Here is a 27,866-nt window from a genome sequence, read left to right as displayed (position 1 = left end):
AATTTAATAACAGTATCTGTTTAATTCTGTGTGTCACTTCTCTGTGCTGATGGTGCTTTCTGATGTTCATGTTGCCAAGATTTTCAGGTTTGGTGGAAGGGCTAGATGAAAAGAGCCCTTTTTGGTTTCCAGTCATTAACAGTGTGAAAGTACTGCCATGATTCCCTTAACAAGTAGCTGATGTGTGTGTGGCTTTATCTTCAGAATGAATTTTTCTTTCTTTCTTTCTTTTTCTTTCTTTCTTTCTTTCTTTCTTTCTTTCTTTCTTTCTTTCTTTCTTTCTTTCTTTCTTTCTTTCTTTCTTTCTTTCTTTCTTTCTTTCTTTCTTTCTTTCTTTCTTTCTTTCTTTCTTTCTTTCTTTCTTTCTTTCTTTCTTTCTTTCTTTCTTTCTTTCTTTCTTTCTTTCTTTCTATTCTAACCATGATAAAACACTTAATCTCAGAGAAAGAAAGCATGGAATATGAGGCAAGAAAAACACCTACCACCAAGAAAGCATGAGTTGCCGCTTGCTTGCACAAACACTAAACTCTAGCACAGGTACTGGATGTGGGCACTTTCTCTGATTCTGGGCTTCTGGAAACACATTAAGGAAGTAAAGGCTTTCACTAGAAGCCTTAGATGGGACCCCCACATCCCATATCCTAGTCCTGAAATGAGTGTCCATTTCTCCAAGCATTTTCTAACTTCTTTCCTTACTCACATATTGAAACTATGGGCCTTTCCTCTTCCTTTGTCTTGCCTTCCCTCTTGTTTTCTGTAACAGTGGAGCTACAAGAGTTACAGATGACTTTCAAGACCATCACTCTATTAACAGACAGAAAACAAAGTTTATCAATATGTCCCTGGAGATAAAAAAACTCTTGGGATTTCATGAGGCTTTTCAGAGCTCTTCTGATTCTCCTGCAGCCATGCAGGTAGTGCCATGTGCACTTTCCTATGTAATTACATATGAGAGGGGGCTTACTTTGCAAATTTCTGCTTCCTAAGGTTCCCTCTACCAGCCCAGTTGCAGGTGAATTTCCATAATGACTGCAGGCTCCTTAAAAAGTCTGGGAGAAAGGTCTGTTAGGATTTTTAGCTCCTAGCTCATTGTGACAGGATAATTCTGTTTGAATTAGACATCCTCCAGGCTAATAAATTGTGATTGCTCTGTGTTGTTAGCCATCTGCTCCCATCTCTTGGGATCTCAGTCCAAGATGGAGGTTAAAAGACAACAAACCAAGACCCCTAACAGATATAATGCAATATAGTTTGTGCTCAAAATAGTAAGCAGAGAAGAAGCTGGTGCATAGTATTTGAGTAAGACATATATGGACATGAACTGGCTTTTCACGTGGTCTGCTGACATATTATAAGTGACATAGTAGCTGTAATTAAAGTCTTCCAGCATTTTTCATTATAATACACTATTTTCAGGTTTTTATGTATTTACCAAAGTTTAACCAGTGCAAAAAAGACAAGGAATGGACCTTAAAAATCAGTAGAAAGAGACATATGGTAACATGAACCATAAAAGCCAAAGTCTTTAGGACTCATGTATTTGGCCAACAGTCTTGAAGATCTATATCCCACTGCTGTCACCCAATAAATTGGTCTGAGGGGCAAAATAAATACATTTCTTTCTAACACTTAATTAGAATCATCCACATGCACTGTTGCTAGTCAGTCTTTTAATTGAAATAATAGACTAGATGTGATGAAGCTACTGATCTGAAATTTATTGATTACTTATGTAGGTAATACCATTAGTTGGTGTGGGGGCTTTTTGGTTGTTTTTTTTGTTTGTTTGTTTTCCTTGATAAAGTCACACATTCCAAAATTTCTGAGCACTCAGAATAAGATACATTGGATGAGCTATTATAGTCAAAGTTAAGTAGAACTGTTTCCAGCATGGCATACTGTTGAAAAGAGTAAAAGAGGTGATTAATATATATTTTTTTTAAACTCAGTGTATGTTTTAAATGATGGCAGTAAATAAGACCTTAGGCTATTACATTGATAAAAGTAAATAATTAAAAACTGTTTATTTGCCAAATGTGATATAGCTCTTTGGAAAATATAGGATGTTTCATGGTATACACAGAAAATAATGTACTAGCTCTACAGAGGCAACCCACCAACCTGGTCTTCCTTAAATTCTGGGTAATTGATTTGTAACCTCAACATTCATATGATACAGAATTGTGGATGTAATGTACTAGAAGTTTGCCATAAACATCTGTTTTGATATGATATTTTGACAACATATTTTTGTAGTGCTATGTTCAAGATACAGCAATTTGTTTCCTTTATATCATCTGGTAAGAAGCTATATGCTCTTATAGGAGCTTGAATTGGAGGGACATTCAGCCTGAGTTGGATGAACTTGCTCCTTATAGCTTGAATTCTTCACCTCCATGTAATGCCTGAAGGAACACACATCATGTGCCTTCTTGATGTTCCTAGTTTGATCGTTATCCATAAAATGAATGCTTCTGACATTTTGTTAAGAGAACCCCAGTAAATTACTCCAGTCTTTCATATGGAACTGCAGCACTCAGTTCTACACTTTGGAGGACTCAATACTTCCAAAACGAGAAAGTCTTATCTCTAAATATAGCATTAATAAATTGATGTTATTAACAGCATATTAACACGTAAACTGTGTTATTCTGTTTGGCTTCTATCAGCTTTGATAAATATGCATGAATTCAGAATTTGATCCATATTTCCTTCATATCTGGAGATTCTGAGTTTCTCTGTTAGCTGAACTGGTCAAAAATATTTTATCAAGAAAATAAATGAGCTAACAATACAATGATAAAATGGATGTCTTCATGACAAAGAAACTCACTTTCAAAAAATCATGTTTTCTTTGAAGATAAGCACTACAAAATAGCAAAATAATGATAATTTTATGTCATTAGTTTAATAGCAAAATATTTTCTATTACTGTCCTTCTACTGCCTCAAAATATGGTCGAAAAAAGGTGAAAAATATAGTGAGGTGAATAAAAAACCTAACACATAATATTTAAGCAAAAAGCCTTTTTTAGTGGTTTTCCTTACCAACTCTATTTTCTTAAATTTGCTTTCCTTTCCAATGACCTTTTATTATGGATATTTGTTTATGTTCATCAATCAGACCAGGAATGAATTTATCTTACTGTTTTATATTTGCTAATAAATGAGATAGTTGTATGGTATTTGACAGATTTTTTTCATGACTGTCAAAGAATCCCCAGAAGACACCATTTTAGCATAGTCTCTTATTTAAAGGAAGAAAAATACATTTGAAAGAAATTAAAAGATTGTTATATAGATTTTCTAGCTTAACTATCTGATGTATGCCTTCACTATTTTTTCTCTGATTATCTTGAACAAAATTAGAAAGATCAAATAAAGGAAGGGCTATGTTTTCATTTGAAACAGCACTTTTTTTTAGTCTGTGTGTAACAGCAAATTGCATGGGTTTGATATGAAGTAATGCACTGTTAGCACAAACACAAAAAAATAAAAGCAGCAATGATCTGTCATTTTATCATCTTCATGTTCAAGAACACAGAGTCTGAAATGGTGGTTTATCGATGCTTGTTCTTATATCAGCAAGAAAACCTACACCACAGAGCAATGTAGTAGGAGTCGGTATTTAAGGAATATCTGGAATTTGGGAAGACTGTCTTTATGATATTTATTTGATGACCTAGATCAAGGACTGGTTCATATGGAATAAGTAAAAAAATACCCAAATCCTTATTGAAAAAGACATAACTTTGTTTCACAGGTTTCACATCACTAGATAAATCAGTATTTAAAATAATATACTACTTTATTTTTTGGAGGCAACAGTAGCAATTTTAAGAAGAATTTGAATATGAGTTTTAACAAGTAAAGACAAGTAAAGAACTGGAGCTAAGGGCTGAATAATACTGAATAAGAGCAAGCCAAAAAAATGTTATTTTGATGAATTGATCAAATAGAAAGAGACAATTTACTTCACATTCAGATCAAAATCTGTAATTGGACAATTTGCTAGGCTGTCACATGTGACAGCAGTCTGCAAGGAGAGCGAGCAGGCTTACAAATGCTACTTTTCTCCCACATTGTGTTTTCCCCCCCAAAAAAATCACCAAAACAAAACAGAAAAAAAGAGTATTGCATAACATTTTTTCATATGATATGGAAGGCTTGAGGAAGTTTATAAATTATTCCTGTATGATTTTTCTCAAGAGAAAACTATTCCTTTGCCCAAAAAGTCAACTGAAGAGGATTACCCTCTGTGCAGAGCGAAGAGGTGACTCAATGCCATTAGTATGTCATTGATCATATTGTATATGAGGTACATGTTTGTACCTCAAAAACTTTGATATCTGACACTAAACTTTTACATTATGAATCAGTGGAAAGTTAAATCTTTAGATAAGAAACTAAAAAAATTAAAATTAATGTGTAGGTGGTTACAAATTTGTATTGTACAGTGGAAAACACGTTCTTGGCTTCTCTTTGTGCTTTTAATCACTTCTGCTGAAAGACTCAAAAGGAAAGAAAGCAAGAAAATAGTGAATTAAATAGTTGCTAGAGATGCTATTTGGATGCTTTATATTTGATTTACACTAGTGAAGTGATCTAATACAAAATGTAGGCAAATTAATATCTCTGCTTAAAACTATACAGATTTAACTACATTACATCCCAGCAGATTTTGCTCAGCTTCTATGTTGTATAGCCAGAGAATGGGAAAGGAGATATATCTTTCTCTAGGATTCACATTGAACTTTGATCTATGAAATAAATTGAAACTGTTAACACTCCTGAAATGGTTTTTACTCACCTCAAACATCCAGATGACCTCTAGCACACTTGAAGTGTGGCATTATTGTCCTGGTTTTGGCTGGGATAGAGTTAATGTTCTTTTCAGTAGATGGTACCATGTTATGTTTTGAATTTAGTATGAGAACAATGTTGATAACTCACTGAAGTTTTCAGCTGTTGCTGGGTGATGTTTATACTGAGTCAGGATCTTCTCAGTTTCTCAGGCCCTGCCAAGTGGGAGAATTGGAAAGGCACAGGAAATTGGGAGGGGGGACAGCCAGGACAGCTGACCTGGGCTAGCCAAAGGGCTATTCCATCCCATAGAACATCATGCTGAGTGTATAAACTGGGAGGATAGGGTTGGCCAGGGCCAGCCAATGGCTGCTCCAGGACTGGCTGGGCATCAGTCAGTGGGTGGTGAGCAACTGTATTGTGCATCACTTGTTTAGGGTTTTTTTCCCCTTTTGAATTTTGTTCCTCTCTCTCCTTTTTACAATTTTCATTGTTATTATAACTATGTTATATTTTAATTCAATTATTAAATTGTTCTAACCTCATCCCATGAGTTTTACCTTTTTCCCAATTCTACTCCCCGTCCCACTAGAGGTGTGGGGAATGAGGAAGCGACTGAGTGTTACTTAGTTGCCATCTGGGTTTAAACCATAACAATGATAGGTCAAAGGAATGACATTTCTTCTGTGGTCAAAATTTGGTATGACCATGAGACTAAGGAGTGTTAAAAATTGGTAGGTATTAAAAAAGAAAGAAAGTGGAAGAGGAGGAAACTCTGAATTTGTTACCCACTCTGTAAATGATGAATTTCATGTCCCATCCAGATATTAATCTGAAATAATTAAAAATAATAATAATAAAAAAGCCATTTAAAAATTTTAATATCCTTGTAAAGGATCTTTAGCACACTGGGCATTTTAGTAGGCTCCTATCCCAGCCACACCGTGATTTTGGACAAAGTGTTATGCTGCAGACATAAATATGCACATCCACCATGAAAAGGTAATGTGAATTTTTGTACATCTGCAGGAAAACCATCCCACAGAGGTTGAAAATGGGTGTTTTAGGTGTAGGTGTTTTCAGGTGTAGGAGTGGGACTGAGCTACACTTCAAGTCTGGACTTTGAATTAAAAAATAAAGACTAAATTTCATTTGAAACAAGGAAAACATGTGGGCATGAGTGGCCCAACATGCATGAGACTTCTTTATATTCTACTGCTGAAGAGTATGAGCTGGTCCCAGAACAGATGATTACACTCACCACATCCTGTGAAGAGATCAGTGCCCTCATGTCAATATAAAAAGCAGTTTATGCAATCATCAGAACTATGCTGGAGTCAGACCCCGGGGTCACAAATGACTGTTTCCACTCAGTGTTTCAGATAAAATAATGAGATGGGGTCATGAGTATATTCCCTTCTTGCACTGACCTGTGGAACTGAAATGGCAGTCGATGGACTTTTAGAAAGAAGAAATTGCATCATCTTTTTTCTCTGCATTCCCAGGAAGTGCCAGAAAAAAAGACACCAAGGATAATTTGTTGTCATTTACTTTCTCATTAAAATATTCACATATATTTGTTGTAGACATCAGCAGAAATGCTCGGGACAGAATGACTGATAGATAGCTGCTCTAAAACCTCTGACTGAGTCAGCAAGAATACTTCACTGACACTTGGAGATGTGGAATTTTTACACATGATATTTTTGTGGATGCCATGCAAAAAATAATTCCATGTTAAAGAATTTGGGAATATCTTTTTCTATGTTTTACTCCTGTTATTCAAGAGACAGCAGAAATACTGTCTGCACTGTAAGGAAAGAGCATAGTATTTTTTGACATGGTGCTTTTCTAACACTAATATTTTTTATCACATATATTGTTGATTCTATGTATTTCTTAAATGGATCTTTACTTTAAGAAACACATTATATATATCTCCCTAGTCTCCTCTTCACAAGACTAAACAACCTCAGTTCCTTCAGCTACTCCTCGTAAGACTTGTCCTCCAGACCCTTCACCAGCTTCATTGTCCTTCTCTGAATGTGTTCCAGCACTTCAATGTCCCTCTTGAAGTGAGGGACCCAAAATTGAATACAGTATTCAAGGTGTGGCCTCACCAGTGCCGAGTACAGGGGACCAATGGATTCCCTAGTCCTGCTGGCCACACTGTTTCAGATGCAAACCAGGATTTTCTTGGGTGCCTTGGCCACCTGGGCACACTGATGGCTCATGTTCAGCTGCATGTCAACCAGCACCCCCAGGTCCTTTTCTACCAGGCAGCTTTCCATCCACCCTTCCTCAAGCCTGTAGCTTTGAGTGGGATTATTGTGACCCAATTGCAGAACACGGATGGCACTTCATGTTGAATGTCATCCAGTTGGCCTCAGTCTATTGATCCATCCTGCCAAGATCCCTCTGAAGAGCTCTCTTACCCTCAAGCAGACCAAACCCCCATCCCCAACTTGGTGTCATCTGCAAACTTACTGAGGCTGTACTCAATTCCCTCATCCAGATTGTCGATAAAGATAATAAACAGGACTGGCCCCAGTACTGATCCCTGGGGAACACCTCTTGTGACCTGCTGCCAACTGGATGTAACTCCATGTACTACCACTCTTTGGGTTCAGGCATCCAGATAGCTATTTACCATGCATAGAGTACACCCGTCCAAGCCATGATCGGCCAGTTTCTCCAAAAGAATGCTGTGGGAGATGGTGACAAAGGCTTTGCTAAGGTCCAGGTAAACAACATCCACAATGTTTCCCTCATCCACTGGGTAGGTCATCTTGTCATAGAAAGAGATGAGGTTCATCAAGCAGAACCTGCCTTTCATAAAGTCATGTTGGCTGTACCTAATCCCCTGGTTCTCCTGCCCATGCCATGTCATGGTACTCAGGACGATCTGTTTCATAACCTTCCCCAGCACTGAGGTCAGCTGACAGACCTGTAGTTCCATGGACATTCCTTCCTGCCCTTCTTGTAAATGGGCAGCACATTGGCTAACCTCCAGTCTTCTGGGATCTCTTCAGTTTTCTGGGACAATTGATAAATGATGGAGAAGGGGTTTGCAAGCTCCCTGAGTACCCTCAGGTGGATCCTGTCCGGCCCCATAGACTTCTGCATAGAAGTGTGCTGCACAACTATTAGGTGATAGTAAATGTTTCAGTGCCATCACACCTTGCCCAAAATCAGCAGGCATAAATCCAAATGAAGAATTTGAAAAGCTTGGAAAAAAGTCTTGAAAAGCATGATGCCATTGAATCATAAGATCATAGAATGCTTTGGGGTGGAAGAGACCTTTAAAGGTCATCTAGTCTTATCCCCTTGCCCTGGGCAGGGACACCTTCCAATAGATCAGGTTGCTCAAAGCTTTGTCCAACCTGACTTTGAACACTTCCAGGGATAGGACATCCACAGCTTCTCTGGGAAAACTGTTTCAGTCTTACTACTCTCATTGTAAGCAATTTCTTCCTTCCAATCTAAATCTACTCTCTTTTAGTTTAATACCATTATCCCTTATTCCATCACTACAGCCCTTGGTATAACTCTCTACCTCTCTTACAAGCCTCCTTTATATACTGAAAGGCTATATTAAGTTTTTCCTGGAGCTTTCTCTTCTCCAATCTGAACAACTGCAGCTCTCTCAGCCTTTTGTCATAGGAGAGGTGTTCCATCCCTCTGATAATTTTTGTGGTCCTCCTCTGGACCCACTTTAACAGGCTTATGTCTTTCTTGTACTGAGGGTCCAGAGCTGAAGACAGCACTCCAGGAGGGGTCTCACCAGAGTGGAGTGTAGGAGCAAAATCACCTCCCTTGGCCTGCTGGCCATGCTTCTTTTTATGCAACCCATGATATGGTTGGTTTTCTGGGCTACAGTGGTGCACTGCCAGCTCATGTCCCATTTTTCATCCACCAATATCCCTAAGTCCTTCTCCACACAGCTGTTCTCAATCAATTCAGTGCCTCACTCTGTATTGATATTGCCCTCAGCCATGTACAGGATCTTACACTTGCCTTTGCTGATATATATACTGTATCTGTATACATTATAAATTGTTTTTCAGTTTAGTTCCTCTTTGACATGATCACACTGCCTGCTATCAATGCTGAAAAAAGTAAAACTGTGAGTACAACAAAGATATTTCAGACCTGGATGTAAACATGAGTGGGGTTGTGTCTCTTTTTACATGAACTTCATTTATACTACCTACATCAGTCACCTTTTGGAAGGCTGCTACTTTTTAGGTCAGGAAAAGGTATCTAGCATATTCCAACAAAACAAAATACGTTGAATATTGCTGCACCGTGTAATATACAAAGTCTCATATTTTTCAAGTCACATTCACAGAACTCCTATGATTGATTGAGGTCAAACCAATACTTTTTTTTTTTTTTTTCCTGAAGTTAATGTTTACAGACAATGAGCTCAACTTCTGTATTTCTTGCTTACAGTTCTTTTTTCAGCTCTAAAAGAAATCCTGAATTACATGTGGTTGGATTTTGCTTTCTTCCTATTTAGGTTTTTAAACAGCTGTAGTGCCAAAACAATTAGAAACAGAAAGCTGAAGTCTGGCCTGCATAGAAAGGTACCTTTGCTCTTGTGGAAATTGATTTTGCTGACAAAAGTTAAGGTATTCTGCCAATTGCATTTCTGAACAGCAAAGAGTTCTTTGTGTACATTTTTTTCAGACTTTTGGTTTGAAATTTTATATTAAAGAAATTCATGACAATTTTGACACAGAACTATCTAAGCTAAAACATCCTCGCGCCCATGTCTTTTTCAACCTGTGGTGTCATTGATAGTTTTCTTATGATTCTATTAGATAGTAATTTTTGGTCCATTACAGCAGCAATACAAAATGATGGTAGCAGTTCTTCTCACCTTTGATGTAGAGATTTCTAGTCATGTAAGGAAGGTAGAATTTTAGGTTTGAGATCCACCACACAAAGTTTCAGAAAGGTGTTGGATTTCAAAGAGACTCAAAAAGATGTGGAGCCATTCATATTTAACTATCACTGACATAGGAGTTCAGTGGTATTTTGTAGAAATGTACAAAACAAAAATATTATTTTACTTCAATTATAATTAAAAAAAGTTTATTGTATCTTCTAACCAATTCAACTCCTGATCTGCCCCAAGTGTAACAACACAAATACTTCTGTGAATAAGGAACAAAATGCCTTCTGGCCTTACATTCTTTCATATGTACATAATTCTCTTAATAAATAGTAAGCTAATGAGTGCAAAAAAAGAATATCATTCTCTCTGGGTCTAAAGTGGTATTTGTATTTTCATTGGTAAATTTATCTTGAACACGAATATAGCAATGTTTGTAGGAAACATTTTAATGAGGAAAAGTACAATATGGACAGTACAAATACAAAATTCTACACTTTATCCTCCCACCCTGACCATCACTAGGAGATGGGAACTGGAATTTTGAAATAGGCTGAGCATTATAAAGATTACTGTGTCATATATGTTACTTAAAGAAGTAAAAAAAGGAGACAAATAGCTGAACATTACATTTCAATGAGCTTCACTAAGTAAGTTTAATAAGCCCAGACTTCACCTTTTTGTTGAGTATCTCCTTATTCAAAGATCATTTTTGATTTTGTGAATAATTATCTATTTCAATTTGCTAGAAGAAAGTCAGCTCAAGATCCTAGAGCACTAATCATGGTGAGTTTTGATCAGCAGTGATTTGGACTAGATTTAAACAGATAAACTAGAGGTGAAAGTAGTATTACTGCCATTCAGGTGTCTCATCCACATAATTCAAGATGAACATGAAGAAAAGCTGGATAATTCCAATATGTGTAAGCTTTACTTATACTTCTGGTTTCCATATATTTATATTTCACTACTCTTAGTGAATCTGCACATATTTTCTAACACAAGATTCCTAACAATCTGATTTGAAGGTTATTTAAACAAGATATTCTATTTTACTCAACACACAAACAGACAAAGCAGTCTCAAAAAGAGGTTGATTCATTTTTACTGAGTTATCAAGTAAAAGCAAAATTCAGTAACAATGTCTGCATATGACTAATACCTTTCTAAGAGATATTATTGCAGGCTGTTATTCTAAAATACTTTGAATAACACCACTGATGCTAGTACTCAACATTGAGAGAGCAATAGCTGATAATGAAGTAGTGTAATTCCTTTCATCTGGTTAACACTTAAAGATACATCTTCCCACTTGTGTTTACTAGTAACTCCCTTTTTTCTCACTGACAAGGAAAGAAGCCATTAAGAAGTCATATAGCAAGTTAAGACCATACAGGAAACCAGTGGCGGAAGTGGGAGCAAGATCGTGAACTGACTCTATTTTGGATGCTCAGGCCTTAGCAATTAATTGTGTCCTATGTGACATTCTCTTTTTTTATGAAAAGCCTTGAATGCCTGTGTTCAAGTTATGCAAAGTTTAATAGTACATAAACTTCTCAGAGCCATGTACTGCCAGTTTAATAGTACATAAACTTCTCCGAGCCACATACTGCACCCATAGAGAGGAATTCTTCACATCGTATACAGACAGCACACCGAGAGAACATATGAAATGATTAATTGACTTGCTATCCTAAAAAACAAATATCTGAAGCCTTCTTCAAGCTTGAAACAAAACAAAACAAGGAGGGGGAAGAAAGGAATGTAGTTTGCTTTTCATGATAGAATTATTTAACATATCGTGAAATCAAAATGTTCTGGAAAGACCAGTTAAACAAATGTAAAACTTAATCAATTAGATGTCACAGATAAATTGGCATAAATATATAAGTATGTGCTAGCTAACACTATTCCAGTGGGGAAAAAAACTTTATTAGAATTTGTGGAAATTATTAAGAAAGTTTAAAAAGTTTAAAAGTTAAAAGATGAAGACCAGTGCAACAAAAATGACAAAAAAATCTGAAACCACTGTGCAAGACAGAAATAGTATTTACTTTAGATGAAATTATCATAAAACATTACTTTTATCAAAGAAAATGCAACTTATTTGGGTTCAGATTTTATCCAAAAGGCAGTTTGATAATGTTGGTAGAAATTAAAAGCTCGTGTAAGAGAGTACAACCCATACATTTATAAAACTAATAAATATGAGCTGGGAAAGCAACCTCTATGATTTTTATGACAAAAAGCTATGTTTTATAAAAGTACTGGATAATAAGTTGAACATGTATTCTTAAATATTTTCCTTATATATAAATTTTAATAATCCCTTCAAGGTTAGTAATGGAAGATGTAATTTCTTAACTAAACCTGGCATAAAATTGTGATTTTTCTCAAGTTTAAGAATGTGTCCTTCCCCTAGATTTTCTGCAAGGTGTGTATGCTTTCTCAATATAGAACACACAAGTAGCAGGAAATGAGTAATAAGGAGGAAATAGTAACATTTTAGCATCCACACTAAATTAGTTGTTTCATTACACCCCCAAACATTTAATAATCAGTGTGATATTACCCTCAAGGAACACCTAACATTAAAACACATTTAGATATCCTTGGAATCTGACATAATTTGAATGTTTCACAACCCCATTCACAAAAATCCTAAATCACTTTCTATATTCCACTCCAAATTAATCATAAAAAAGAGAATCTTCTTAATAGTAATTTACTTTAAGTATCACAGATATTAAAAAATAAATAGACCAAGATTCATTTAATACAAACAGTTCTAAAAAGCAGTGGACATATTCTCAACAGAAAAAAAAATCCCTCCCATATTCAAGGCATCATGTCCTGTTATCTTCAAACTTGGAAATAATGTTTCCTGAGGAAAGAAACTGTGTGCGGTCATTAGAAAATAAGAATCAGAATGCGAGTGAAAAAGATAGAATACTATTTGTTGAATTTCTACCACAGCCTTCTACAGAATTAGGGCTTTAGGGGCTACAAATCTGTATAGCAACTTCTTTTAGACAAGTAAGGCTGTTATTGAAAGCTTAAATTAGAAACAAAAAAATTTTAAAAAACCACCAAACAACAAAAAAATTATCCATCAACTCTACCCTCACCAGCCCCACACACCCACCACCCCCACCCCTATCCCAAACCAAAACCAAAACCCAAACAGAACACAAAAGAACAAAACACTTGCCTAGTTTTTTCATGTTCCGTAAGTCTGATATGCATTTCTTCCTTCTGTGTGTTAAGGTATTTATTTGTCTAGGAATCAACTTGCAAACACTGGAAGAGCTCCAGGGAGATCTTCCTGTGGCTGATATTTCCAATTTCTTGGAATCCAGTGGATTTTAATTGGAAAGTTCCCACTTGCAGGCATCTCCCAGTACAAGCTGTTTGGTCTAGCAGCCCCGGTAGGTTTCTGTTAGAACAGTGCAAATTCACATTACAAATTAGTTCTTTAATATGTGCAAAGGGAAAGCACACTGGTGATGCCCTGTGATTTTGTTGCAGTCCATATGGAAGGCTGGACCATCTCTCACAAGATTTAAGCAATACCTTCGTAAAATCAAGAATACAAAATGCCTTTGGGTAGTGCAGACTTGGTCTACATGCAACTGTGGAGGGCTGTCACAGCAAATAGTTATGATAAGGCTAGGAGACCTAACTTTCTGTGATTTGCAATAAATTATTGCTGCTGTGCACTGAATCTTGAACTCCTTCCATAAAAATGGATTTTCACCATTCTGACATACAAACTTCACAGTCTGGAAGGCTCTCTGAATTATTTTAGTAATGCAAAAGTACCTGAGAGGAACAGATGCACCATGGGCAGCTGCTTAATAGCAGCACAGAATTTGTGACTGTTTCAGAACTAATTTCAGGAAATTTGTAGATACATCCCTGCACTGATAGCTTGTGTCCCATCATTGCTCTTTCACCTTTATCATTCTTCTTTCAGATCTGTGTTTCCCAATCAGATATATTGGATCCAGTCATATACTGCACTTTCCTTTTGAAGATTTATTTGGTTTCTGTGGGATGGATGATTAAAAAAACATAATATGTGGGTTTAGTCTCCTATAATGCAATACTTGGCTATCCTAACATAAATTTAATTGTGATGTTTCCATATTTACTGTCCATATAATGGACAGTAGCAGTGACTGACACATACCTTTTCCCACAAGATCCTTTTTGGTATTTTGAGCCTTTAAAGTTATGCCAGTATTTTCTTCTATTTGTGTTGTGTGTGCCCCCCTCCTTTCATTTTATTAAAGCATTCACAGTTTTAATGAGCTTTCTGCAGACTTCACTACCTCTCCCCCCAGGAAATATTTCCTGTTCTTATGCCCTAATGATTTTAGTGTTTCTATGGAATAATCCTGTAGACACTCATTCATGGCCAGTAAAGTCAGGAATGTGTTTTTAACTGCTCCATCCACCCTCATATCAGCGCATAATATTATTAACACCTGTTTTTCCACTTACGCATATATTTCCTTCATCTCAGTTCCACTGCATCAGGATCAGTCTAATAAAGGTAGAGTAGTACTTACAAATTCTAAGAAGCTTTTCTCATATGAGTTTCCTTGTGATAAGCTAAATAATAAATGAGCATGACCTTTACATATTTGACTCGGTTGCATATCCTGAAGGATTCCTATCCTCCTTATTGTGTTTTGATTCCTCATGTGCCTCCAGTCTGAGCTCCAGCAAACAAAGCAAAGTCATATCAGCTATAACAGCAGCACCAGATATTGCCTTTCTTGCATATGCCAAGCCAATGAAGGTGAGTTTGGTGCCTTAAACTATGGGTTTGAACGAGGCCTTTTACACTAGAGTTTGAAGCTGTAATGAACCCTTGCTGGAATTATTTCTTCTTTTCCCTTGGAAGAAATATTGAGCAAAATGAGAAGGGAGACTGGAAATTACTGTGTTTTAATTCATCACTCTAGGAATTCATCAAAAATAGACTACAAACCATTTTTTTCAGTTCTGATCTTTGCTACAAGATCAGCTCACAGCCCCTTACTCCCCATGAAGTACGTGTGGTGAATTAATATATATAGTCCAACCATGCATACAGTTCTATATCTAGCTTGCTGAAAACGGTAAAACATTTTTAACACACATCTATGTATACGTATTTTTTTTTTTGCTTATATAATTTCTGTCTACCATATGTGTCTTCTTGGCAGTCTTGTTATTTAATTTTAGAGCATTTAGTTTTATAGTTACTGACAACAGATGATGCATATAGCTCTACTTGACTATTTGTTTTCCAAACACACACACATATATATAGTAGAAGAACAAGAAATATTATAATAATTTGCATTGCTTGTATGTTATTTCTGACAGATAAAACTTTGGGTGACTGTAGTTCAGATACAGTATATACAGTACTATCACATTAGTAGAAGTCAGCATTTTGTAAGGACTGGTATAATCTTTCAGTAAAGTGCTAAAACAGATTGAAAATCGGCTTTTTTGTGTGACATGCTACACCTTAGAAGGCAAACCTCAAATTAAATAAAATATTGGGCAATGTCTTTAACTTCCATCAGTAATGGGTCACACACCAAAAATGCGTCTGCCCATATCTATATTTCACTGAAGTCAAAATCCTTTTATCTACAACAGCCTGACACTTAATAAAACCCTACAAAACTAACCAATAGTCCTTGAAATGAAATATGTTGAAAATAACTTGATGAAGCTAATGAATAGTAATGATATTTGAAGAAAACATAAGAAAAACACAAGTGAAAATTTTGTTTGAAGACTTGTTTTCTCTTTTGTATGATTAGTAATAAATGATTTAATAAACAATTAACTTCTCTGTGGTATCATATTTTCCTCCAGGTTCTCCAGCTTAGTTTTATGCCATCATCTCACAAAAAGTATTTCTTAGACCGTCTGCCTCTCTCAGTTTAAGAACACTACCTTGAACATTGAGCTTGATTACAAAAATACAGTGCAGATGACAAGTCCATAATCTTTTCAGATTTTCATTGAGTAATATTTTATAGAAAAATAGTTTCTGAAGTAAATCAGAATGCAACATTCAGAGAAATTCTCAGCTGATTCTTTCCAGGGAAGTATTCAAAATTTGACCAATCACTACACTGAAAAATTTATAATTTTCACTGGAAATTTTTGTTCTTGCATATACATTATATTTTGAGGAAAAAAACCCCTTCATTTAAAAGTTTAATTAATATACCTTTAAAATTAATCGATTAATTTTAATTAATCATTAAATGGATTCTTATTATTAAAAATAACTTTAGTGCACGTACTTCTGGAATGGGTACAAGGTAGAAACAAAATGCTCTTACTAGTCAGTAAATGGTTTAAGAGATTTTTAATGGCATAGAGACCTTTTAGATTCTTTGATTCAGATCTTTGTCCAGTATAAATCAAGGCAGGTCTACTGAGGGCAGTGGATACATATGGATTTATAGCTACTGAAAATCCATGCTTTTTGAGACCAGAAAAGTCCATACATTAAAGATCTGAACAGTACAAGGCATAGAGCATCACTGAGTACTTATCATAGTAACCTCAACAATTTAATTATGGGCCCTTTTTTAAGGTGTCATCTGATCTTATTCTATTCTGGTTTCTGTTAAGACTGTGAGTGCTGAAAATACCGTATCTCTTAGTAAGGGCTTTTTAACTGGAATGGTTCTACACTACTTTGCTGTTCAGTCCTGACCCGGATCAATACTGTATTCTGATAACTATCTGTTTGTCAATGTTAAAGTTGCTGATGAGTTTTCAGTCCTATTCTTGCTGTGGATTCATAGAAATCATAGAAACTAAAACATTTTTGACACTCCAGGAGGTTGTTTCAGTTTAAAGATAGTACTTCTACTGAAAATTAGAGAGTGGGGGACAAAAAACCCATTCTCATTCATGCTATACAGCAAAAGCCTGTGTAGTGCAGTTAAACCAGGAAATATTTCTGTCAGAGCTAGGTGTCTGTTGCTTAAAACAGTTAATGTATCTATATTATATTGATCCTTTTTGTAAATATGCACATCAGAACACATTCTGCTACCCTAGTGTGGCAAAAGGTCTCTCGTAGCAAGTTTTACAAGCCCTTGAATAAAGAAGAAAACTCTTCATTCTAATGTGTGTTGGCAGAGAGGTTATTTTCTGAGAACAATCTAGAATTCTTCCCATGCCAGAAATGTTCCGGAAAAAAAAAAAAAGGTGAAATTTAAATTTAACTATAGAATATTTCTCATGGAAATAAAAGTTGAATTCACAGATGCATGGCTACTACAAACCTGTTTTTCAATATGATTACAATGTAAAAATAAAACTAAAATAATACCAGGAAATTTTATGCATAATTTCAGCATTCATCAAATATTCAACAGCCATAATCTATTTATGATGTATACATACAGTGAAAGTCACCTTAGAATTTTCTGGGAAATAATAGCAAATTATTCAATAATAGCAAATGGTTTAATGTATTAGCGAAAGAGATAGCAGATCACAGGAAAGGTTTGCATATGCATATACAAATAGATGAAATATTAGATTTTTTTTTTATTATGAAGAATTTTCAATGATATTTTTCCATCTAAGAATAAGAAAATATGTGATTTGTGAGATGCCATAGGTCAGTCAATTGAAATTACATATGATCTGGTTCTTGAACAATAAAAGTAGCTGCAGCAGTCTGTATTCATATAAATCACATCCAGTAAACACCAACAAATTTTTATTATGTTTTTTCTTTTCCTTTAATCGATAAATGACTGGACATCTATTTAAAATTATAGGGCACAGAATAATTTTTTACATCTTTAGAAATGCCAGCAAATGTTAACATAATTATATCTTTTGAAGAAACCTACTATGGAAAATAAAAGCCTGAAGAACTGTTAGCATTTGGTGCCTCCATTTTCTTTCTTATGTCTTTTTTTAAAATCCATCCTTTGTCAGCTATAATTGTAATTGTAAATTCCACCGTCATGACTTTGCAACACCTTCCTCCTGTTGTCTTGCCCAGAAATCCAGATTAGGTATGGATCACTAGGATTTCAGCAACACATCATAGAATCTTAGAATGGTTCATTTGGAAGGGACCTTAAAGAACATCTAGTTCCAACCCCTGCTGCCACGGGCAGGGACACCTTCCACTTCACCAGGTTGCTCAAAGCCCCATCCAGCCTGCCCTTGAACGCTTCCAGGGATGGGGCATCCACAACTTCTCTGGGACACCTGTTCCAGTGTCTTGCCATCCCCACAGTAAAGGATTTCTTTATATTAGATTTATATCTAATATAAATCTACCATCTTTTAGTTTATAACCATTACCCTTTGCCCTATTGCTACAGGCTCTACTAAAAAGTCTGTCTCCACCTTTCTTATAAACTTCCTTCAGGTACTGGATGGCTGCTATAAGGTATCCCCAGAGCCTTCTTTTCTCCAGGCTGAACAACCCCCACTCTCTCAGCCTGTCTGAGCCCCAGTTCTCTGATCATCTTCAGGGCCTTCGTCTGGAGTCGTTCCAGCAGGTCCATGTCCTTCCTATGTTGGGAGCCCCAGAGCTGAACACAGTACTCCAGATGGAGTCTCACAAGGACAGAGTAGAGGGGGAGAATCACCTCACTTGAACTGCTGGTCACGCTTCTATTGATGCAGCTCAGGATTTGGTTGGCTTTCTGGGCTGCAAGCACACATTGTTAGATCATGTTGAGGTTTTTGTCCACCAGCACCCCCAGGTCCTTCTCCTCAGGCTGCTCTCAATCTTTTCTTTGCCAGCCTGTACTGACACCAGGGATTGCCCCAGCCCATGTGCAGGACCTTGCACTTGGCCTTGTTGAACTTCACTTCATGAGATTCACATGATAGGCCCACCTCTCAAGCCTGCCAAGGTCCCTTTAGATAGCATCCCTTCCCTCCAGTGTGTCAACCATACCACTCAGCTTAGTGTCATCAGCAAACATGCTGAGGGTGCACTCGATCCCACTGTCCTTGTTGCTGTCAAAGATGTTGAACAGCACTGGTCCCAGTATGGATCCCTGAGAAATACCACTTATCACTGGTCTCCACTTGGACATCAGGCCGTTGACCACACCTTTTTAAGTGCAACCATCCAGCCAATTCCTATCCACTGAGTGGTCCACCCATAAAATCCAGGTCTCTCCAGTTTAGAGACAAGGATGTCATGCAGGACAGTGTCGAATGCTTTGCACAAGTGCAGTTAGGTGATGTCAGTTGCTTTTCTTTATCTGTCAGCATTGTAACCCCATCACTGAAGGCCATCAGATATGTCAAATACAACTTGCCCTTAGTGAAGCCATGCTGGCTATCACCAATTACCTCCTTATTTTCCATGTGCCTTGCCATAGTTTCCAGGAGGATCTGCTCCATGGATCCTGGTGGAGCAGGAGGTGAGACTGGCCAATCTGTAGTTTCCCAGGTCTCCTTTATTTCCCTTTTTAAAAAGCGGGTTATGTTTCCCCTTTTCTAGCCAGCTGGAACTTCACTGTACTGCACAACTTCTCAAATATGATGGATAGTGGCTTAGCCACTTCATCTGTGAGTTCCCTCAGGACCTGTGAATGCATCTCATCAGGTCTTACTGACCTGTATACCTCCAGGTTCCTTAGATGGTCTTGAACCTGATCTTCTCCTGTAGCAGGCAGTTTTTCATTCTCCTAGTCCTTGCCTTTGACTTCTGCAACTTGGGTTGTGTGGATGCTGGTGAACATTGAGGCAAAAAAGTCACTGAGTACCTCAGCCTTCTCCATATTCCACGTAACCAGGTCTCCTGTTTCCTTCCAGAGAGGGCCCACATTTTCCCTAGTCTTCCTTTTGTCACCGATGTACCTACAGAAACTTTTCTTGTTGCCTTTGATGTCCTTGGCCAGATTTAAATCTTTGAGGGCTATAGCTTTCCTAATGTGATTCCTGACTGCTCATACAGTTTCTCTGTATTCTTCCCAGGCTACCTGTTGTTGCTTCCGCCCCCTTTAGGCTTCCTCTTTGTGTTTTAATTTGTCTAGGAGCTTCTTGTACATCCATGCAAGCCTACTGGCATTTTTGCTGAACTTTGTCTTTGTTGAGACACATAGCTCCTGAGCTTGGAGGAGGTGATCCTCCTATTAACCAGCTTTCTTAGGTGCCTTTTCCCTCCAGGGCTCTATCCCATGGCACTCTACCAAGCAGATCCCTGAAGAAGCTGAAGTCTGCTCTCCTGAAGTCCAGGGTAGTGAACTTGCTGTACACCCTCCTCACTGCCCCAAGGATCTTGAACTCCACCATATCATAATCATTGTAACCAAGGCTGCCCCGTAGCTCAACATGTGCCACCAGCCCCTCCTTGCTGGTGAGAACAAGGTCCAGCATGAACCTTGAAAGCTTGAGCGTTTTCTCAGAAAAAATGCTCACACTTAATGACTACTTTTTCTTCCACCCATCTTACACGCTATGTTCAATTGCAACTGCACAGCAGAGATTGCACAGCACATAACAGATAAATTGGAAAGGTATTGACCAGCCAGAAGAGGCATGTAAAGTGATGCTTTTTGTAAAAGTGATCTGCATACAAATGCAAAATAAAATAACAGAAAAATTAGTAAATTATCTAAAAAAAAAGCAGAAATATTATTGAGAATTGATTTATCTTTAGGAAGCTTCCTTCCATCACAGCTCAGTAGTTTATTATGTTATGTTGATGACCCCTGGACAGATGCCTCCATTGTATTTAACTGATGTTTTCCCAATAAACAACCTGAGGTCAGACAAATCTGCTCTTGAACTTGTGTTTAATTATTAATTTTGTAGCCAAAACCACAGCACAAACAACAGATATGAAATTGAAGCAAGTATATTAAGAAAAACAGCATTATCTCAAAAGTAGTTGTCCAAACTATTCAGCAAGCATCTATGAATCATTAACATGTTTTTGAAATCAAGTCTAGTTTATGGACAGTTTGGTAACCAAACCAGAATAAACCAGAGCAAAGCAGATTGCAGTTCAAGAACATTTGGGGTGTAATACTTCGGGGCTCTGCTCTGTTCCAGAGCACTTTCAACTCTGTTACCATCACTCTTTCTTGCCAAAGATCAATCTGATCTCTAACACCAACAGCTGCTCAAAACTTTTTGAGGTCATTATTTACCAGTTTAATCAGTAACAGCAGTGTACTTCTGAACCCTGTGCAGTCCCTCGTCCCATGATCCTTTCTTTACCCCACCACAATCCTCTCTAAATTATGCCTTCATCTGCTTCGCACAACAGGACTCAACAGGTACAGAGGTCCTCACATTGGCCTGCACACCATAGACAAATGCTGTCTCAAGGTTTAAAGTCTTCCTATCAGACTCTTACGTACTGTCACTCTTTAACCTTCAGACTCTTTTCATGCTTACTCTTCAAATTTTCAGTGCAGTATGACATAAAAAAAAAGCTTTAAGCTGGAATGCTGCCTTAAGCTGTTTAATTGTGATATTTAATGGGTCATTGTGTTTTTAAATCTGCTATATACAAAGACTAAAAAATACAGAAACAATCTCTTTAAAAGAAGCTTACTTTTTTCAGATGTGGCTACTGTTGATAGATCTAGCTAGAGATTGGGTGAAGGAAGTGGCTGAGGAGAACTGACAAAAATACTTCTTTTGGCATAAAGGATGCCTCTACAATAGAAAGCACAAGTGGCTCAATCTGGGATCCTTTCCCAGGTGAAGAAGAGAGGTTGCTGTTGCCCTAAAAAAACAGAGGATCTTCATATAATCCTATAAAGAAGCCACATTACTAATACTTTGCTAAGTTGCTACTATTCAGCTTGAATAAAATATTCCCTGAAGCAAAGATGTCCGTTTATGCTATTACACCTTGAGGTTTGGAGGTTTTTTTCTTCTGTTTCAAAGGAAGCCTTGTGAGTCACTTGCATGAAACCACATCTTTCCAGTTTATTAAGGCTTCATATAAAGAAATTCTATTTCAGAACAACTAACACAAAATCATTTTTCCAAGCTGAGTTACAGCATAAATGATACATTTATTTGCCTTCAAGTAATGAGTTCTTCTTCAAGGCTTTACACATTCATCCTAAAGAAACAATATTTTTTTCATTTGCATATATCTCATTTAAAAAAAAATAATTTAACCAGAACATTAAAATTACCTTTTTCAGCTTAAAATTATGAAATATATTTATTTAAATATATTTCTGTGCATAAAAATTGTTTTAATATCCTCCTCCATTCTCTTTGAGGTGCTTGCATAATGACAGTACAGCAAGTAATAGGAAAGAAAAAAGTTTGAGGTTTGTTTTTTTAGGTTTTATTTTCAAAACCAAAAAACACTAACACTTTTTAATCATAATAAGGTGAATGTTTCATATTCTCCATAAGTCACAATTTATTGTTAAAAAATTGTATGATAAACAATATGTTAGGAAGTTACAATACAGAAAAAAAATCAAACAGTGAAATCTATAGAAAGGGTATAGAATTAACATGGTGCTCTCAGAATGTCAGAATGTACCTTCTAGTATCTGTTCCATTTGTACCAGATTTAATTAAGGATTAATTAAAACATAATTTTATGAATCTCTTGACAAAAAAATTGTAGGTAATCTTTTTTTTTTTTTTTTTTTTTTTTGGGGGGGGGGGCGGGAGGGATTAGTTGGTTTGTTAGTTGGGGTGGTTTTGCTGTCTTACAAGTTTGTTTCTTTATTGCACTTTCTTCTTCCAGACTTCCTCATTTCCACAACATAGTCAGACTGTCACTTCTGATCAGGTTTGTTTTCAATATGTACAACTCTTCTTGTTCTTCTGCACTCAGGCTTGTCCACCTGAATGTTCACCAGCTTTATCTTGTGTCTTTTTGGTCTAGTTCTGTCTGGCATGTTCAGCTCTAAAGTGTTACCTTCCAGATCTATCCAGTTGTTCATTATAGGTCAAAACTACAGACTGGTGGATGGAAAGTTGTACTGGTGCTTTAATATTAGCAGCCACAACTCCATTAAGAAGACCTCAACAGTTAATAATTGGCATAAACGAGGAAGTACAAGTGTCCGAAGTGGGTATGTTGATTTTAGCAGCAACCGATTCAGAAAAATAAACAAAAAATATAATAGAAATATTTTATCCACTTTATCTTTAGAAAAAAACATTAATCCTATGTAAAGGGAGATTCAGCCTCCAAATGGGATTTCTGTGACACCTGCAAGAAATTAGCCAATAATGATTTGGTGCAGAAACTGAAAGAAAATGTCCAGTAGCAATATATATAAACAAACTGTAAAAAGAAATAGATCACTGATTTTATCTTCCTTTCTTGTGGCAGTCTGAAAAGAGGTTGAGATCAGGAACTGCTTTTTCTGTTTCATGTGGACAGAGCTCCATAACACAGTGGACACAGTGGACATGGCAGGAGTACAAGTGTTAATAAACAAAGAAAGATCTGAGCCAGAGAAAACTGCAGGGAGTGGGTGCCTGACAGAAGGAAAGCTGTGATGATAGCCATCACTCCAGTATTTCTGCTTTTCCTCCTGTTCATTAGAGGAACTTAAAAAAGACCGTGAGGCAACTTTGGTCAGTCTGGCATTGGACCAGCTTCATCTCAGACAACAATTATACTAACAACTTTGCTGCTGAACCTTTATACCACTGGAGTTCAGTGGTGCTTACCATGAAACTGAGATAACTTATATCACAACAGAATACTTGCAGTGCAGGGATGATGGTATAAATTGCTCATAATATGCTGTCTGTAAAAGATATGGTACACTGGCCTATATGTTGTTTGTCAGTAACCCTCTATTGCACAACAATTCACAAAGTTTGTCTCTGGAGATAAAAACTTTCTTTACTGTTCATGTCAACCAAGTCAAGCCAATAACCATGCAGACCATGCTTGATGAGGTCAAGCATCTTGTTATAGCCCTCTGCAGATCCTTTAGATGGGAGAATTTGCATATGAGATAATGAAGGATTCAAAAGAATGGAAAGAAACAAATATTACTCAAATCTCCCACTGTTATCTGAAGATTTATTGGGATGTCATTTCATTTACTGTCAATTAGAATTTGTCTTTGTATGCCTGAGTATACAACTCAATGAGTTAATATAGTCAAACTGACAGGTTTTTCCATGTTAGTACTTCCGAATTTCTGCCTTTTCATATAACACTATAAGAAATTTTGAGGTAAGAATAGGGTAATAATGCAAAGGAAATATTGGGGTTTTTTTCAGATTTGGGGGTGGTTTTTGATTTGGTTTTTTTTTTTTTCATTAATGCAACTTTTTATTCCTGTATAAATACTACTGGTTTCCTTATTGTCACTACTGTGTTCCCTTTTAATAGTAGTAAGATTATTTGATACTTATTTTCTACACCTTCCCATTATATTCATTTGGCATCATCTATATACTTGTATCTGCTTACCTTAATTACAGAAAAATCTTACTTTGTGATCAATACCTTACTGAAGAACTTTACCAAGATATGCATGGATTGGCTTAACTAAAAAGAAAATAATACAGGGTTGGGCTTTTTTGATTGGGTTTTTGGGTGCTTTTGGGGATGGTTGTTTTTTTTTCATTTGTTTAATTTATTTTTCCTCAGTGCTAGACAGGTTTAAAGCAAAAATTCAAGACGAGCCAATAGCCCATTTTTTTATGTTGCAAAAACATACTTTAGGAGTCCTTTAATCTATCAATAATTGGACACTATTTTTTATAATTCCCTTCTAGAAAAAACAAGCTTTGTATTATAAGAATTTGGAGCAAAGCCTTTCATTGTGGCATTCATTTTGTAAGAAAAGTCATAATGCACAATTGAACTGCATATTCATGAATATTACTTATGACACAGAACATTATTTTGCATAACATGGTAAAACCTGCTGTAATACTTGAAAGGAACTGTAATTGTAGAGCTACACTACAATGACACATGTTGAGAAAGTATAAAGTACAATACACATAATATTTTTTTAAAAAATTAGAGTCTCCCTGAATCACCTCCCTAACTACTTTGCTGAATCATTGCCAAAATACTATATACAACTTCACAATGCTTCAAATCCTTTCTTCCAGAACACTCATTTCTCAAACTTTTTGATGAGATTTTGAGAATTCTTAAGAATCTCCCAATAGTTTCTTTTTCTTGGTAAACAGTAGCTTTGAAAAGAATGTCATGTTAGGCAGAAATAGCAAGAATCTTAAAAAAACCAAACAACCAAACAACACCCCCCTCCCATTTCTTAAAGCTCTCTGTGTTATAATATTTTCTGTATTAGCATATTTTTTGACTAATCAGCCCTTTTAGCAATGAGATAACTGCTGTAAGATCAAAATGATATTTAAATAAACCTTAAATCTCTTTTCCCCTTCTAAGACACCTATGTGTCATGGACTAATTAATCTGCTTAGTTAAAGAAATATTTCACAACTATTTGTAAGTTAAATTTGTTTTCTGCCATTAATGTTTACAGTAAATGGGAATATAGGTAGAAAAAATAATCCTATTTTTGCATTAATATTTTCCTCACTACATGTGGATTTATGGATATGTAGAATCCCGTTTCAAGCTTTTAGTGTATCTATAGTTTAGTAAATCTTATGAAAAATGTTAGCAATTTATCAAATTATTGGAGATAAGATTCATTCTGTTTCTGGGGAAAAAATACTTTTTTTGCAGTCCTCAGTTGTTATTCCCATTTGAAATAACTGTCTGCATTTTTACCTCCCAGTCACACAGAGCACTGAAGAGGAGCTGTACATCTTACTTGTAGTATAGGAAAAACATGGAAAGAAACCTCAGGAGAACAGCTGAAGTAATTTTCATGGGGAAGCAGGAAGAACAATAAGATGCAGTCTCATAAATTCTTGTGAAAACCCTGTATCTCCATCTTACTTCTGTTTGAATTGGCAGTGGATTAATTGCTTTTGGTCCATCATCTTTTAACAATGAGAAGGGAAAAACCCAAAACTTTGATGACACTTACATTAGGAACAGAAGTATAACTAAAAATAAAAGACAAAATTTACATTCGGGTAAAAGCCACTGGGAAAACATGAGTTCATACCCATGCCAAATTGTAACACTGTTTAATTTTCTGCTAAGAAGAAGAGAAAAAATGGTTTCTATATGCTCTGTTAGTAACCACAAAATAAATTCAGTGGGGAACTTCTCTACTGATGCTGCAAATATACTACAAAATCATTCACAGAAAGAAAGAAAGGTAATAAAAATGCATTTCACTAGGTCAACAACTTCAGCATAAAACAGGTAAACACATTCAGTTTCTGTCTATCAGAGAACAGTTTCTAATTAATCTTCAAAAGATTGGCAGGTAACACCTTCACATCCTTAAAACTGTTAAACATTTGGCAGCATGTTATTAGCCCTGTACATACCAAAAATATGCTTTGTTACTTCCTTCCTGCCTCCATGCTTGGACATTTCAAACAGCCAAAGCATATGTAATAATGGCAGAAATGGTAAGAGTTTAATATGCAATGTTATTGTTAGCATTCAAGCTTCTATGTATTCCTTTTACCATTTTGCAGCATAAATGTTGCAAGAGATGGGTATTTTGAAACAGCAATGTAAAAATGATAAAGTTAACATGAAGTCATGTTTTACATTTCTCATTGATGACATTTTACTACATAAAAACCTAAAACTTCTTACTGAAAATGTGAAAGTACCTTTATTTTTTTATTATTTCTATGTTTGCTTTCATGGATTTAACTAGTGTATATTTCCCAAAAACTTAGAAATATGTTTTTTAGTTAAATTTTAATGACTGATAAGTAATGTTGCTTTTCTGTGGTAAAGACCATGGGGAGTCATTGCTGTAGTCTACCATATATAAAAGTCATTGAAGTATCTTTATAGGGCAATGGATTATGGGACAGCTTAATAAGAGGACAGTAGATAGGCACAGTGTTTTTCTGTAGTTCTGAGATCATATCTATAAAGGCTCTGTTGAGACAGGAAAATCTTCTATTTGGCTGCTTATTTTCCCACATTGCAAGGTATACTTGAGATTGTTTAATGTTTTTCAGACATTGAAAGAAAATGCTCAAGAAACTGTCTGAAAGTATTTGTTATCCATTGCATCAATCTGAGATATTGTTTGATTATGCACAAATAATTATTTGGCAGGGTAACAGCTAGTAAATTGACCTTCTTAGTATGGATGTTGGCAGCAAAGCACTACTGCACCCTTTATATGTACGTTTTACTTTTATTTCTATGGCATCTAATGATGGGAAACTTGTAACAGAGAAAAAAAAATAATTATTAGTTGTAAAATCAATACTGTAGAAAATGGATTTTAAAGCACAATCTAAATGCAATGTTAGATGCAGTTAACATTTGAATGTTGAATTTTCATTGCTAAGTGTGAGAAAAGTGTTTTAGTTCATACTGTCCTCCATATTATTAGACTAGCAGTTTATGGAGAAACTGTACAGAGTGCTGTTGAGACTCTCCCATATTATTTCAACCATTGCTCTTTAAGTGTAATCAGTCAATTGGTGATTCTTTCATTGCTGAAGAACTTCCTGATGGTTATGTCCTGTTATTCTTTTCCATATATCTTTGTCTAAAGGGCTATGTGTGGCTATTTTAATACAGAACAGGACATCTTCATTCTTCAATACCTGATAATCCAGTGGTCAAATTCATGTTGGTGTTGAACTGCTTTGCAGACCTCCTTTTAGTCTTCATAGTCTCCACACAGATTCAGTTAGTTCCCCACTGCAAGTCATCTGCTAGATATTTCACAAAGCTGCTAAGAAATTCCTGCAGGGAGCACAGCCTTCTCAGTTTGCTTTAAGATGTTTTACAACAGAAGTATTGGAAGCCCTTGAGGACTGTAGATAAATCATTAACAGTTGGTAAACCATCAAGTCTAATATTGACTCACATCAATATCAACCAATGAGTCACTATTAGAGGGAATTATCTGTACATTTATGTAAGGACCAAGTATTATAAGATTTTAAATAATCTATCAAAAAATATAGTATGTTTTATAACTGTAAACCAAGATCAAGGGTACAATAATTCTGAGAAATCACAGACTTTAGGTTTAGGAAAATGTCATTTTCAGATAGCATTATCACCTCTTGATTTGAATTCCCCATTGGCT

At 36.1% G+C, this 27,866-nt stretch overlaps 1 long non-coding RNA gene across 1 annotated transcript; it reads left to right on the top strand.

The window, feature by feature from the left end:
* Positions 1 to 20,954: 20,954 nt before the first annotated feature.
* Positions 20,955 to 26,369, top strand: LOC121083557. The gene is made up of 3 exons (XR_005826410.1): positions 20,955 to 21,002; positions 22,451 to 22,495; positions 25,455 to 26,369. It is a non-coding gene; the product is annotated as an uncharacterized LOC121083557 (long non-coding RNA).
* Positions 26,370 to 27,866: the final 1,497 nt, after the last annotated feature.

Source organism: Falco naumanni, chromosome 2 (assembly GCF_017639655.2).
Source record: "Falco naumanni isolate bFalNau1 chromosome 2, bFalNau1.pat, whole genome shotgun sequence".
In the NCBI taxonomy this organism is placed as follows: domain Eukaryota; kingdom Metazoa; phylum Chordata; class Aves; order Falconiformes; family Falconidae; genus Falco; species Falco naumanni.
Note: the sequence above shows the minus strand (reverse complement) of the source record. Positions and strands in the feature narration are given on the sequence as shown.